The 13309-nt window shown below is 48.9% G+C and overlaps 1 protein-coding gene across 1 annotated transcript in view; it reads right to left on the bottom strand.

Annotated features, from left to right (window-relative positions):
* CAPS (calcyphosine) overlaps positions 1-9291 on the bottom strand; it is a 40697-nt gene extending 31406 nt beyond the window's left edge. Inside the window, exon 1 of the mRNA XM_088448888.1 lies at positions 9184-9291. The gene's annotated coding sequence lies outside the window, so the exon portion shown is untranslated. The remainder of the gene's footprint in view (positions 1-9183) is intronic.
* Positions 9292-13309: the final 4018 nt, after the last annotated feature.

Raw genomic sequence — 13309 nt, 5'->3', positions numbered from 1 at the left:
ATATAACATAAATGGAGGACCAAACTTTCTCCGATAAAAATAAAATAGAGAAAGATCAAGAACCACTTCCTCCTAGTGCTGAAGCTGCTGCCACTAGTCATGACATAGACGATAACATGCCATCAACGTCGTCTGCCAAGGCCGATGCCCAATGTCATAGTAGAGGGCACATACAATCCCAAATGGCAAAGTTCAGGAAAATGACCTTGAAAAAGACATTTAAATCAGCTGAAGAGAAACGTAAACTTGCCAATATGCCATTTACGACACGGAGTGGCAAGGAACGGCTAAGGTCGATCCCTAGTATGTTCATGACTAGTGGTTCAGCTTCACATGACGATGGAAGCACTCCTCCCACTAAAAAAATCAAAAGAGTTAAGCTGGCAAAAGCACAGCGAAGAACTGTGCTTTCTAAGAAGATATCACAAATCCCCAAAGAGAGTCCAAGTGTGGTGGTGGTTGCGATGCCTGACCTTCCCAGCACTGGACGGGAAGAGGTGGCTCTTTCCACCATTTGCACGCCCCCTGCAAGTGCTGAAAGGAGCACCCACAGTCCACTTGCTGATATGCAAATTGAAGATGTCACTGTTGAAGTACAACAGGATGAGGATACTGGTGTAGCTGGCGCTGAGGAGGAAGTTGGCGAGGAGGATTCTGATGGTGATGTGGTTTGTTTAAATCAGGCTCCGGGGGAGACAGTTGTTGTCCGTGGGATGAAAAAGCCCATCACGGTCATGCCTGGGCAGAAGACCAAACATTCCACCTCTTTGGTCTGGCAATATTTCTATCCAAATCCGGACAACAACTGTCTTGCCATATGTACCATATGTAAAGGTGAAATAAGTAGGGGTAGGGACGTCAACCACCTAGGAACATCCTCCCTTATACGGCACCTGCAGCGCGTTCATAAAAAGTTACTGTCAAGTTCAGAAACTTTGGCTCAGACCGTAAGCAGTCCAGGGACACCTAAATCCCGTTGTCCTGTTGTATCCAAGCGCCTGCAAACCACACCGTCAACTCCCTCCTCGTCAATTTCCTCCTTAGTCAGGATCGGAAGTAGTCCTGCAGGCCATATCACTGGCATGACTGACTCTCCTATCCGGGATTCCTCCGGAGGATCCTGCATTGCTACGCCTACTGCTGCCGCTGCTGCTGTTGCTGCTGCTGCTGGGAGTCGTTCATCATCCCAGAGAGGAAGTAGGAACACCACTACTTTTACTAAACAATTGACCCTCCAACAGTCCTTAGCGAGGAGGATGAAGTACGACAGCAGTCATCCTGAAGCAAAACGTATAACTGAGGCCTTGACTGCTATGTTGGTGTTAGACGTGCGTCCGGTATCCGCCATTAGTGCAGTGGGATTTAGACAATTGATGGAGGTAGTGTGTCCCCGGTTCCAAATCCCGTCTAGATTCCACTTCACTAGGCAGGCGATACCGAGACTGTACAGAAACGTCAGAAAAAGTGTCCTCAGTGTCCTGAAAAATGCCGTTGTACACAATGTCCACTTAACCACGGACATGTGGACAAGTGGAACAGGGCAGACTAAGGACTATATGACTGTGACAGCCCACTGGGTAGATGTATCACCTTACGCAGCAACAGCAGCAGCGTCACCAGTAGCAGCATCTCAGAAACGCCAGCTCGTTACAAGGCAGGCTACGCTGTGTATCACCGGTTTCAGTAAGAGGCACACCGCCGACAACCTCTTAGAGAAACTGAGGGAAATCATCGCCCAGTGGCTTACCCCACTTAGACTCTCCTGGGGATTTGTGATATCTGACAACGCCACCAATATTGTGCGGGCATTACATCTGGGCAAATTCCAGCACGTCCCATGTTTTGCTCACACAATAAACTTGGTGGTGCAGAATTTTCTGAAAAGCGACAGGGGCGTGCAGGAGACGCTTTGGGTGGCCCGAAAAATTTCTGGCCACTTTCGCCATTCAGCGACTGCGTGCCGAAGACTGGAGCGCCAGCAAACACTCTTGAACCTGCCCCGCCATCACCTGAAGCAAGAGGTTGTGACGCGGTGGAACTCAACCCTCTATATGCTTCAGAGGATGGAGGAGCAGCAAAAGGCCATACAAGCCTATACATCCACCTATGACATAGGCAAAGGAGGGGGTATGCACCTGACTCAAGCGCAGTGGAGAATGATTTCCGTGTTGTGCAAGGTTCTTCAGCCCTTCGAACTTGCCACACGTGAAGTCAGTTCAGACACTGCCAGCTTGAGTCAGGTCATTCCCCTCATCAGGCTTTTGCAGAAGCAGCTGGAGAAAGTGAAGGAGGAGCTAAGACGGAGCGATTCCGCTCGGCATGTGGGACTTGTGGATGAAGCCCTTCATTCGCTTTGCCAGGATTCCAGGGTGGTCAATCTGTTGAAATCAGACCACTACATTTTGGCCACCGTGCTCGATCCTAGGTTTAAAGCCTATGTGGTGTCTCTCTTTCCGGCCGACACAAGCCTGCAGAGGTGCAAAGACCTGCTGGTGAACACACTGTCAGCTGAAGCGGAACGTGACACGTCAACGGCTCCTTCTTCATTTTCTCCCGCAACTGGGGCTGCCAGGAAAAAACTTAGGTATCCTAAGCAACCCGCTGGCGGTGATGCAGGGCAGGCAGGACCAAGTTTGGACATCTGGTCCGGACTGAAGGACCTGGCAACAATTTCTGACATGTCTACTGTCACTGCATATGATACTGTCACCATTGACAGAATGGTGGAGGATTACATCGGTGACAGCATCCAAGTAGGCATGTCAGACAGTCCATACCTGTACTGGCAGGAAAAAGAGGCAATTTGGAGGCCCCTGTACAAACTGGCTCTATTTTACCTGAGTTGCCCCCCCTCCAGTGTGTACTCCGAAAGAGTGTTTAGTGCAGCCGGGAACCTTGTCAGCGAAAGGCGTAGGAGGTTGCTTCCACAGAATGTGGAGAAGATGATGTTCATCAAAATGAATTATCAGCTCTTCCAGGGAGACCAGCCTCCAGAAGGTACAGAGGGACCTGTGGTGGTGGATTCAAGTGGGGACGAGTTAATACTTTGTGAGGATGAGGATGTACACACTGAAGAGGGTGAGGAATCGGTGGATGAGGAGGATGAGGATGACATCTTGCCTCCGTAGAGCCAGTTTGTGCAGGGACACATTAATTGCCAGCTTGTTTTGTGGGGGCCCAAACGAACCAATCATTTCAGCCACAGTTGTGTGGCAGACCCTGGCGCTGAAATGATTGATTTGTTAAAGTGTGCATGTCCTGTTTATACAACATAAGGGTGGGTGGGAGGGCCCAAGGACAATTCCATCTTGCACCTCTTTTTTTCTTTGCATTATGTACAGTTTGGGGCCTAGTTTTTCTAACTGCCATCCTGCCTGCCACTGCAGTGTCACTCCTAGATGGGTCACGTGTTTGTGCCGCCCACTCGTGTCGCTTAGCATAGTCATCCAGCTACCTCGGTGCAACCTTTTGGACATAAAAACACTATTGTGAGGTGTGAGGTGTTCAGAATAGACTGGAAATGAGTGGAAATTAAGGTTATTGAGGTTAATAATAGCATAGGAGCAGAAAAACCTACAAATTCTGTGATTTTAGCTGTTTTTATGCTTTTTTTCAAAAAAATACAGATCCAAAACACAAAACCCAGAACCCAAAACACGGAAGGGTGGTTTTGGCAAAACCAATCCAGATCCAAAACACGAAGAAAGATCCAGATCCAAAACCAAAACACAAAACACGAAAAGTGGCCGGTGCACACCCCTAATTATAAGTTATAACATCAGAAAGAAAAGATATGTGTATTTTGATGAATGTAATAGTGTATCTGTGGAAAGCACTAAAGCTGTATAACAATATTGGTATATAGTATGGGAGGTAGTTGAAATCCTGGCTGTAGGGATGCCAGCGTTCAGAATGCTGGAGCCGGAATCACAACACCAGTCAGTATCCTGGCGCCGGCATCCCGACTGCTGGCATCCCGACCGCCAGCATCCCGATTCCGCCAGCATCCCGATTCCGCCAGCATTCCAATAGTAATGTGGTTAGGGGGAGGGTTAAGGATTAGGCACTATGGGGGGAAGGGTTAGGGTTAACCACTATGGGGGGAGGGTTAGGCACTAAGGGGGAGGGTTAGGTTGAAGCACTAGGGGGAGGTTAGATTTAGGATGCGGGGAGGGAGGGTTAGGATACTTACTGACAGGTGTCTGTATCCTAACCCTGTCAGAATGCTTACGTCGGAATTCTGACTGCCGGCATACGGTACTCAACCCTATACTACCACACTGAAAAGTTGAATCCAGTAAATAATACACAAACACGGGATGTAGTTATGAGATCGGCGCCCGCGATGCTGTTGGTCTCAATCCCAACGCTGAAAGTCTGACATGGGGCCTAAGATTGGCGTCAAAATACCGACGCCTATCTTAATCCCGACACCAGAACTCAGACGGATGGCAGCCCGAACGAGGCAAGTCTGGGTCGCCCTCAGTGTTAGCCGCGGGGGGGTTAGGTTTAGATAGCATAGCGGAGTTAGTATTAGGTTTTGGTGGGGGGAAGTTAGGGTTAGGCAACCCTAGGGTGAAGGGTTAGGCACCACTGGGGGGGGGGAGACTCAATGATGTCTCTCCCATAATGCAGAGCGCGCCAGCCCGGGAGGACTGACGTGCGGCGGCGGGAGCAGTGGCCGAAGCCGGAGCTGGAGCGTGGATTCAGGTAAGTGTATTTTATTTTTATTTTTTTACTTGTGTGTCTGCATATCAGAGGGGGGGCTACTACTGGGGGCACCACTACTGGGGGTGACCTCTACTGGGGTGGGGCACTACAACTGGCGGGGAGGATACTACTGGGGGCACTGCATCGGGATGGGGAACCTCTACTGGGGGGGGAGGTAACTACTACTGGGGGCACTATATAAGGGGCTTACTACTAGGGGACCACTACTGGGGGCACTAAATAGGCAGGACCACTACAGGGGGCACTGTATAAGGGCACTGGATAGGGGGGATTACTACTGAGGGCCTGCATAAGGGGGACCACTACTGGGGGCACTGCATGGGGGGGGACTACTGCTGGGGGCACTATATAAGGGGCTTACTACTAGGGGCACTGCACTGGGGGGACCACTACTGGGGGCACTAAATAGGGAGGACCACTACAGGGGGCACTGGATAGGGGGGATCACTTCTGGGGCCTGCATAAGGGGGACCACTACTGTGGGCATTGCATTCGGGGGGGACTACTGCTGAGGGCACTATATAAAGGGCACTGCATAAGGGGGTATCACTACTGGGGGCACTGCATTGGGGGGACTGCTACTGGGGGCACTGAATAAGGGGAACTAATGAGGGGCTGCATAAGGGGGACCACAACTGGGAACATTGCATACTGGGGGTACTGTATAAGGGGCACTACTGGGGTTATGGTACATATGGAAAGGAAAGGGAGGTGTGTCATGTTGACACGCCCCATTTTTAAGTGACCACGCCCATTTCTCGGGGGGAGGGGGGGTGATTCCATTTTTACATTTGCCCTGGGCTCCAAATACCCTAGTTATGCCACTGTACGTAATCCATGTTATTTAAAGATAGGAGGTAGTTCATGCTTATCTCAGCTCCAGGATCTCTATGGTCCAAGGGACAAGTATGGGGGACATGATGATGCAATTTGTGGAATCATGGCTTCACCCACAGCTGTACAGTGATGTGATTTGCCACACTATGAAGACTTATGAATAAATAAAGTGAGACCGGAAGTCTTCCAAATACTCCAGGAGAGTGGGCCCGTATGCGGTAATTTGATGATGAAAATGGGACAGGGGAATAGGACGTTGTAGTTTCTCATACCCCAGACATTACAGTAGAAGATGTAAGTGTTACAATCTGGTTTGTATTCCATTGTACAGCTATAATTGCATTTTAGTAGTGTATAATAGTATAAGAAGTCCAAGAGTGCAAAATCTGAACAAATGTATGCATATGGCCTTATTTAGCGGCATATTTATAAAAAAAAATTACAGGATATCCCCCGAAAACACTTATTTTGGGGGCGACCAGCATATATTAAGTGTTCCCGGGATGTATATACAGGGGGACCACAACAGATACAGTAACTGACATATCTGCTGCAGTCCCCCGCTTACATGTGCAGTAGCAATGCCAGAGTCTGAACATGGAAGTAACCACAATAGCAATAAATGTACTTCAAGCACATCACAGGAACGGGCTCCTATTGGAGCAGCTGTCTCTGCCGTCCATGCATGAGAATGATGATGCAGACAGGTGATCCTTCATTGTTATTTCCACAATATCGGGACCGATTCCACATAAATTATAAATATGTCAATTAGAGTTAGGTGCAAATCCAGCTAGACCATTGTGTAATGCAAGTGGGGCAATTACATTTCTTCATACAGGTAATATATACTTACCTACCATTGTTTATCACTTATCCAGGAGTTTTCCTAGAAGGGAGATGCAGGCGGCCTATGCCGGGTCAATGCTCCTTGAGTGATTGTTACCCTGCCCCTCAACCCATCTACAATGCAATGTTGCAGGGCTACACAGACAGAGTGAAACTATGATGATGTTATTTTTACACTACTATTTAGTGGACATGGATCTTCCCAGCTTTAGCTCTGTCCTGGTACATAAATAACAAGGGATGTAGTAGGAACCCCTAGTGTCAGAATCCCAACGCTTAAGTTATAATACCAACGGGTCAGAATGCTGACAACTTCTAACGGTAAGTATGAGGGTTAGTGTTATGGTGAGCCTATGGGAGGGAGGGGAGGGTTAGGTTGCAGGAGGGGAGGGTTAGGTTGTGGGAGGGGAGAGTTAGGGTTAGGCTGTGAGGGGGAGGAGGGTTAGGCTGCAGGAGGGGAGGGTTAGGTTGCATGAGGGGAGGGTTAGGCTGCAGGAGGGGAGGGTTAGGTTGCAGGAGGGGAGGGTTAGGGTTAGGCTGTGAGGGGGAGGAGGGTTAGGCTGCAGGAGGGGAGGGTTAGGTTGCAGGAGGGGAGGGTTAGGCTGTGAGGGGGAGGAGGGTTAGGCTGCAGGAGGGGAGGGTTAGGTTGCAGGAGGGGAGGGTTAGGCTGTGAGGGGGAGGAGGGATAGGCTGCAGGAGGGGAGGGTTAGGTTGCAGGAGGGGAGGGTTAGGCTGTGAGGGGGAGGAGGGTTAGGCTGCAGGAGGGGAGGGTTAGGTTGCAGGAGGGGACGGTTAGGCTGTGAGGGGGAGGAGGGTTAGATTGCAGGAGGGGAGGGTTAGGGTTAGGCTGTGAGGGGGAGGAGGGTTAGGCTGCAGGAGGGGAGGGTTAGGTTGCAGGAGGGGAGGGTTAGGCTGTGAGGGGGAGGAGGGTTAGGCTGCAGGAGGGGAGGGTTAGGTTGCAGGAGGGGAGGGTTAGGCTGTGAGGGGAGGAGGGTTAGGTTGCAGGAGGGGAGGGTTAGGTTGCAGGAGGGGAGGGTTAGGCTGTGAGGGGAGGAAGGTTAGGTTGCAGGAGGGGAGAGTTAGGGTTAGGCTGCAAGGGGGGAGGAGGGTTAGGGATAGGCTGTGGGAGGAGTGTGTTATGGTTAGGATTAAGGTAAGGGTTAGCATAAAAATATTCGCCGGCATTTTCACTAGCGAGATGACTCTGCCGGCATTCTGACCATCAGGATTCTGACTGTCGGGAAGTCATACCCAACCCACTTACAATTAGAACAGATTCATTAGCAGAGTGCCAATACTGGGTTGCTTCAAATTTAAAAATAAAACAATTTGTTAAAAGTCTAACAACACATTTCATTATGAACGTCAGTATGCTTTATGTATGTTCAGTATTGGTATATGCTGTATAAGTCACACTGTATTAAAAAAAATATGAATTTATAATACAATACAATTGTATTAAGTTATGTGTATTTTCATAATGTAATTCTAGTTAAGATGCAATAGATCTGCCAACATTTGTGAGATTGGAATCGGCACAAAGAACATTACTACAGTACAGTGGGTGCATGGCCACGCCCACAGTCTGGTTTTCATCAAAAAATGACATTTTATTGCCCCACAAATCACCATTTGAACATCATCTTTAAATAGTGTTGACCATTGTAGCCTATGGGCATTACAGAATTTTCTGGGAGAGGTTACTGAAGGTTCCCACATGCGTGATCTGATGACCGCACATTTGCAGTAGCAATGCCCCTATGTACTAGGGACGACTGTCTGGAGGCAATTGCGAGGTCTGGGAGTCTTGCAATATACTATCTTTGTCCATTCACCACCTATATGAATCTTAGAAAGCATCATTCCTTCTCTTACTGTATGTCCTGGATTCTGTATAAAATGTTGTTTGTGATCTACTGTAGGTTATTTAAAATAAAATTGTGTCATACTAAGCAGTGCTCCCTCACTTTGCACCTAATGGAGGTAATTAGAGCTGCTTTCATCAATTAGTACACAAACTAACATAATCATTTCCCTGATGTATTAATATTAACCTATAAAAGCAAAATATTGACAATTAATTCGGAACTATATTTAACAACATGAGATAAACCATTAATTTGTGCAACGAGTGTCATGTAATAAAACAACAGTGCAGCACAAATGCTTATTGTATTGTTGCATGCCTGCCTTTGTGCAATGTACCTGTTTGTACAGGAAATCACATGAATTTAAGACTTTGCGGAATCTAAGGGGTGGCAGTTTTTGGTGAAAGGAGTAAGGCAGATTTGGATTTGGCATTAATGAAATGACAATGGTGATGTTGAAGGCATGTGTGTGCATTGTATGGGTGGGTGCACAGTCTTCTTCTCCCCACATCAGCTGGAAGGTAGGTAGGTACCAGATGCACTTTGAGTAAACATTCATACACAGAAAAGTCATGCGTGTAATAAACAGTAACAAAATCCTAATATCACATCACTGTCATGATTAATTTAAGAAAGAATAGACAACAATAAGCAAAGGCAATCTGAGCAGATAAAACCCCTCCCAATATTGCAGCGTATCATGAATTATAGGTGCAGTGAAAAAATACTCTCATGCAAGGGAGATTTTCTGGTCGGAAAATGGGTGTTTTAAGTTTTGTCTTACTCTACTCACTGCTACTCTTATTATGTGAAACAGATAACTTTGGAGTTGAGATAAGCAAAAACTTAGGACCAGGAGTTAAAAGGCACAGAAGGAAATGGTTTTCCAGATTCTTACCTATCCCTGACAGTACAGCTTCTGAGTTTCTCAGCTGGGGAACTTCTTGAGACCAGTGTTGCCCGTCCAGCACTTGCAGCTCACTGTGGTTGCAGCTGTGAAGATGTTTCTTTAAATCCTGTATCCGTAGTAACATCAGTATCTCTCTGCGTCATCCCAGTACACTGCAGAACTCCCAGCACGACCCTGCCCTCTATTGAAGACTATTGTAAATGATCACTTTGACAATGCGGTAGCTCACGTACTTGCCAGTAAGTCAGATTTTATAGAACATGTCTAATCCATCAGGTAAATAACTTTACTCTCAAAAACACAGAAGACTCATAACGAGAGAGAGACTTTGGAGCTGATTCAGACCCTGACGCTAAGCCGCGATTGCTCGCTATGGGCGATTCTCGCCCATCTGCGCATGCGTATGCGTCGCAGTGCGTATGCGCAAACCAGTCTGTGCGATGGTGAAATGCTCGCTCGAAGCCCGCAGAGTGACAGTGCCGTTTGTGGGTGGTAACAGGGGATGGTCCTTGAAAATGGGGGCGTGGTTGCGCGAACGCAGGCGTGTCTGAACGTCAAAATGGCATTCTTTGGGCGTCCATAATTAACATGGAAGCGTCATTGTGCATGTCACCTGGTGGTATTTAAGCCTGCAGTAATCGCAGTGCTTGCGGCAGGGTAGGGTCTACCTTAAGGGCTGTGAGCAGCTCCGATGGTTCTAATTAATCATACACTTCCTGGAGATGATGTGTGCTAAGAAAGAAAAGTGGGCGTCATTACACCGGCATGTGATCATTCTGCTGCCGCTCTCTAAGGCATAGAGGACGTCCTTAAGCCTGGCTGTGCGATTGCGGCATTTGCATATCCGCCACCCTGACGGCTGCGAGAGAGCACAGCTTAGCGTCCGGGTCTGAATCGCCCCCTATATTCCAGTTATTTAACCAGATGCCAACACTCTTGAGAAAGATGCTGCTTCAGCAGTGAAATGGCTGTTGGGCCACCAGTGCCAGATGGGTCTATTATGTGCCGACGCGGGGGGAGGGTATGACCAGTACTGTGAGCATGTGATCTACGCTGGGAGTGTGGCATGGGTCATGGGCTGTGTTTAGAACCACAATCGCCCTCCCCACTTTGCTTATATCAACAGTGAACAGTGATTGCGCTGAGCCCAAAAAAATGTGGGTCCCAGGGGCCCCTCACTTAAAGAAATTGGGGTCCTACTTGACTTTTTCTGGGTCCCATCTAAGTGAAGGTTTTATGTAAATGTAACAATTTAGCAACTACAGACCTTGAAGCATGTAGCAGATGATATTGGCCCCAGTAGGAAAAAACAAATTTCCAAATACATTAACCCCCACATGAAGAATAACACACACATTGGCCCCGATTGTTTTTTTATCCTAACACAATGGCCCGCACAGGAAAAAAAACACATTGGCCCCCACAGGAAAAAACAAAGACATTGGCCTCCACAGGACAAAAAACAAACACATTGGCCCCCACAGGAGAAAACAAACACATTGGCCCCCACAGGAAAAAATAGAAACACATTGGCCCCCACTGGAAAAAATAGAAACACATTGGCCCCCACAGGAAAAACAAACAAACACTTTAATCCCCACATAAAGACACACACATTGACCCCAGTAGGAAAAAAAAAAAAAAAAACACATTGGTCCCTGCATGAAGAAAAACACACATTGGCCCTGGTAGTAAAAAAAAGCCAAATACATTAACCCCTCACATGAAGAAAAACACACGCATTTGCCCCGACAAGATAAAAAAAAACACATTGGCTCCCATAAGAAAAAAAAAACTTTTGACCCCACAGGAAAACAAAAAAAGAACACAATTATTCAAATTCATTGCACTGCAGTCTGAGTCAGCACTGCAGCCTGCCTTGCTATGTGACTGAATAACTGTAGTGGAAGGCAGCATGCAGCTACGTGACATCATATAGAGGCTTCTCAGTCTCTGTTTCGTGCCAGGATTGGGCTGCGCCTGAGCCACTTAGAAAAGTCCAGCACTGCCAGCCTACAAGATACAACATGGTGGGTGCAGGCAGGGTTGCATCAAAATTTGTGGGGCCCAGTATAAATGAAGCAAGTAGTGCTCCCCAATCAGGGGCACACAAATGAGGGGAAGCGAAAAGATGCTTATAAAGGCTGGCTGGGCAGAGGCATATATGGGGAGGGTGGGCAGGAGGACAGATGGAGGTGGGCAAAGGAACACATAGGGGATGGGTAGAGGCACGCGTGATGCAAAGGCACACATGGGGGTTTGGGCAGAGGCACACATGGGCAGGCAGAGATACATATAGGGGTTGGGGCAGAGGCACACATGGCGGCAGGCAGAGATACATACAGGGTTTGGGGAAGAGGCACACATGAGCAGGCAATGCTACATATAGGGATTGGAGTAGAGGCACACATGGGGGGCAGGCAGAGATACATATAGGGATTGGGACAGAGGCACACATGGGCAGGCAGAGATACATATAGGGGTTGGGGTAGAGGCACACATGGGCAGGCAGAGATACATATAGGGGTTGGGGTAGAGGCACACATGAGGGACAGGCAGAGATAGATATAGGGGTTGGGGTAGAGGCACACATGGGGGGCAAGCAGAGATACATATAGGGGTTGGGGCAGAGGCACACATGGGGACAGGCAGAGATACATTTAGGGGTTGGGGCAGAGGCACACATGTTGGACAGGCAGAGATACATATAGGGGTTTGGGCAGAGCTACATATATGGGTTGGGGCAGAGGCACACATGGGGGACAGGCAGAGATACATATAGGGGTTGGGGCAGAGGCACACATGGGGGACAGGCAGAGATACATATAGGGGTTGGGGCAGAGGCACACATGGGGGACAGGCAGAGATACATATAGGGGTTGGGGCAGAGGCGCACATGGGGGACAGGCAGAGATACATATAGGTGTTGGGGCAGAGGCACACATGAAGGGACAGGCAGAGATACATTTAGGGGTTGGGGTAGAGGCACACATGGGGGGCAAGCAGAGATACATATAGGGGTTTGGGCAGAGCTACATGTAGGGGTTGGGGCAGAGGCACACATGAGGGACAGGCAGATATACATATAGGGGTTTGGGCAGAGCTACATATAGGGGTTGGGGCAGAGGCACACATGGGGGGCAGGCAGAGATACATATAGGGGTTGGGGCAGAGGCACACATGGGGGACAGGCAGAGATACATATAGGGGTTTGGGCAGAGATACATATAGGGGTTGGGGCAGAGGCACCCATGGTGGGCAGGCAGAGATACATATAGGGTTTGGGGCAGAGGCACACATGGGGGGCAGGCAGATATACATATAGGGGTTGGGGCAGAGGCACACATGGGGGGCAGGCAGGGATACATATAGGGGTTGGGGCAGAGGCACACATGAGGGACAGGCAGAGATACATATAGGGGTTGGGGCAGAGGCACACATGGGGGACAGGCAGAGATACATATAGGGCTTGGGGAAGAGGCACACATGAGCAAGCAGATATACATATTGGGGTTGGAGCAGAGGCACACATGGGGGCAGGCAGAGATACATATAGGGATTGGGGCAGAGGCACACATGAGGGACAAGCAGAGATACATATAGGGGTTTGGGCAGAGGCACACATGGGCAGGCAGAGATACATATAGGGGTTGGGGCAGAGGCACACATGGGGGGCAGGCAATGATACATATAGGGATTGGGGCAGAGGCACACATGGGGGCAGGCAGAGATACATATAGGGGTTGGGGAAGAGGCACACATGGGCAAGCAGATATACATATTGGGGTTGGGGCAGATGCACACATGGGGGGCAGGCAGAGATACATATAGGGATTGGGGCAGAGGCACACATGGGCAGGCAGAGATTCATATAGGGTTTGGGGCAGAGGCACACATGGGGGACAGGCAGAGATACATATAGGGTTTGGGGCAGAGGCACACATGGGGGACAGGCAGAGATACATATAGGGGTTGGTGCAGAGGCACACATGGGCAGGCAGAGATACATATAGGGATTGGGGAAGAGGCACACATGGGCAGGCAGAGATACATATAGGGGTTGGGGCAGAGGGACACATGGGGGGCAGGCAGGGATACATATAGGGGTTTGGGC

Source organism: Taudactylus pleione, unplaced genomic scaffold, assembly GCF_031769625.1.
Source record: "Taudactylus pleione unplaced genomic scaffold, aTauple2 ptg000471l, whole genome shotgun sequence".
Lineage (NCBI taxonomy): Eukaryota > Metazoa > Chordata > Amphibia > Anura > Myobatrachidae > Taudactylus > Taudactylus pleione.
The sequence above is the reverse complement of the archived record's forward strand: the minus strand, read 5'-3'. Positions and strand labels throughout refer to the sequence as shown.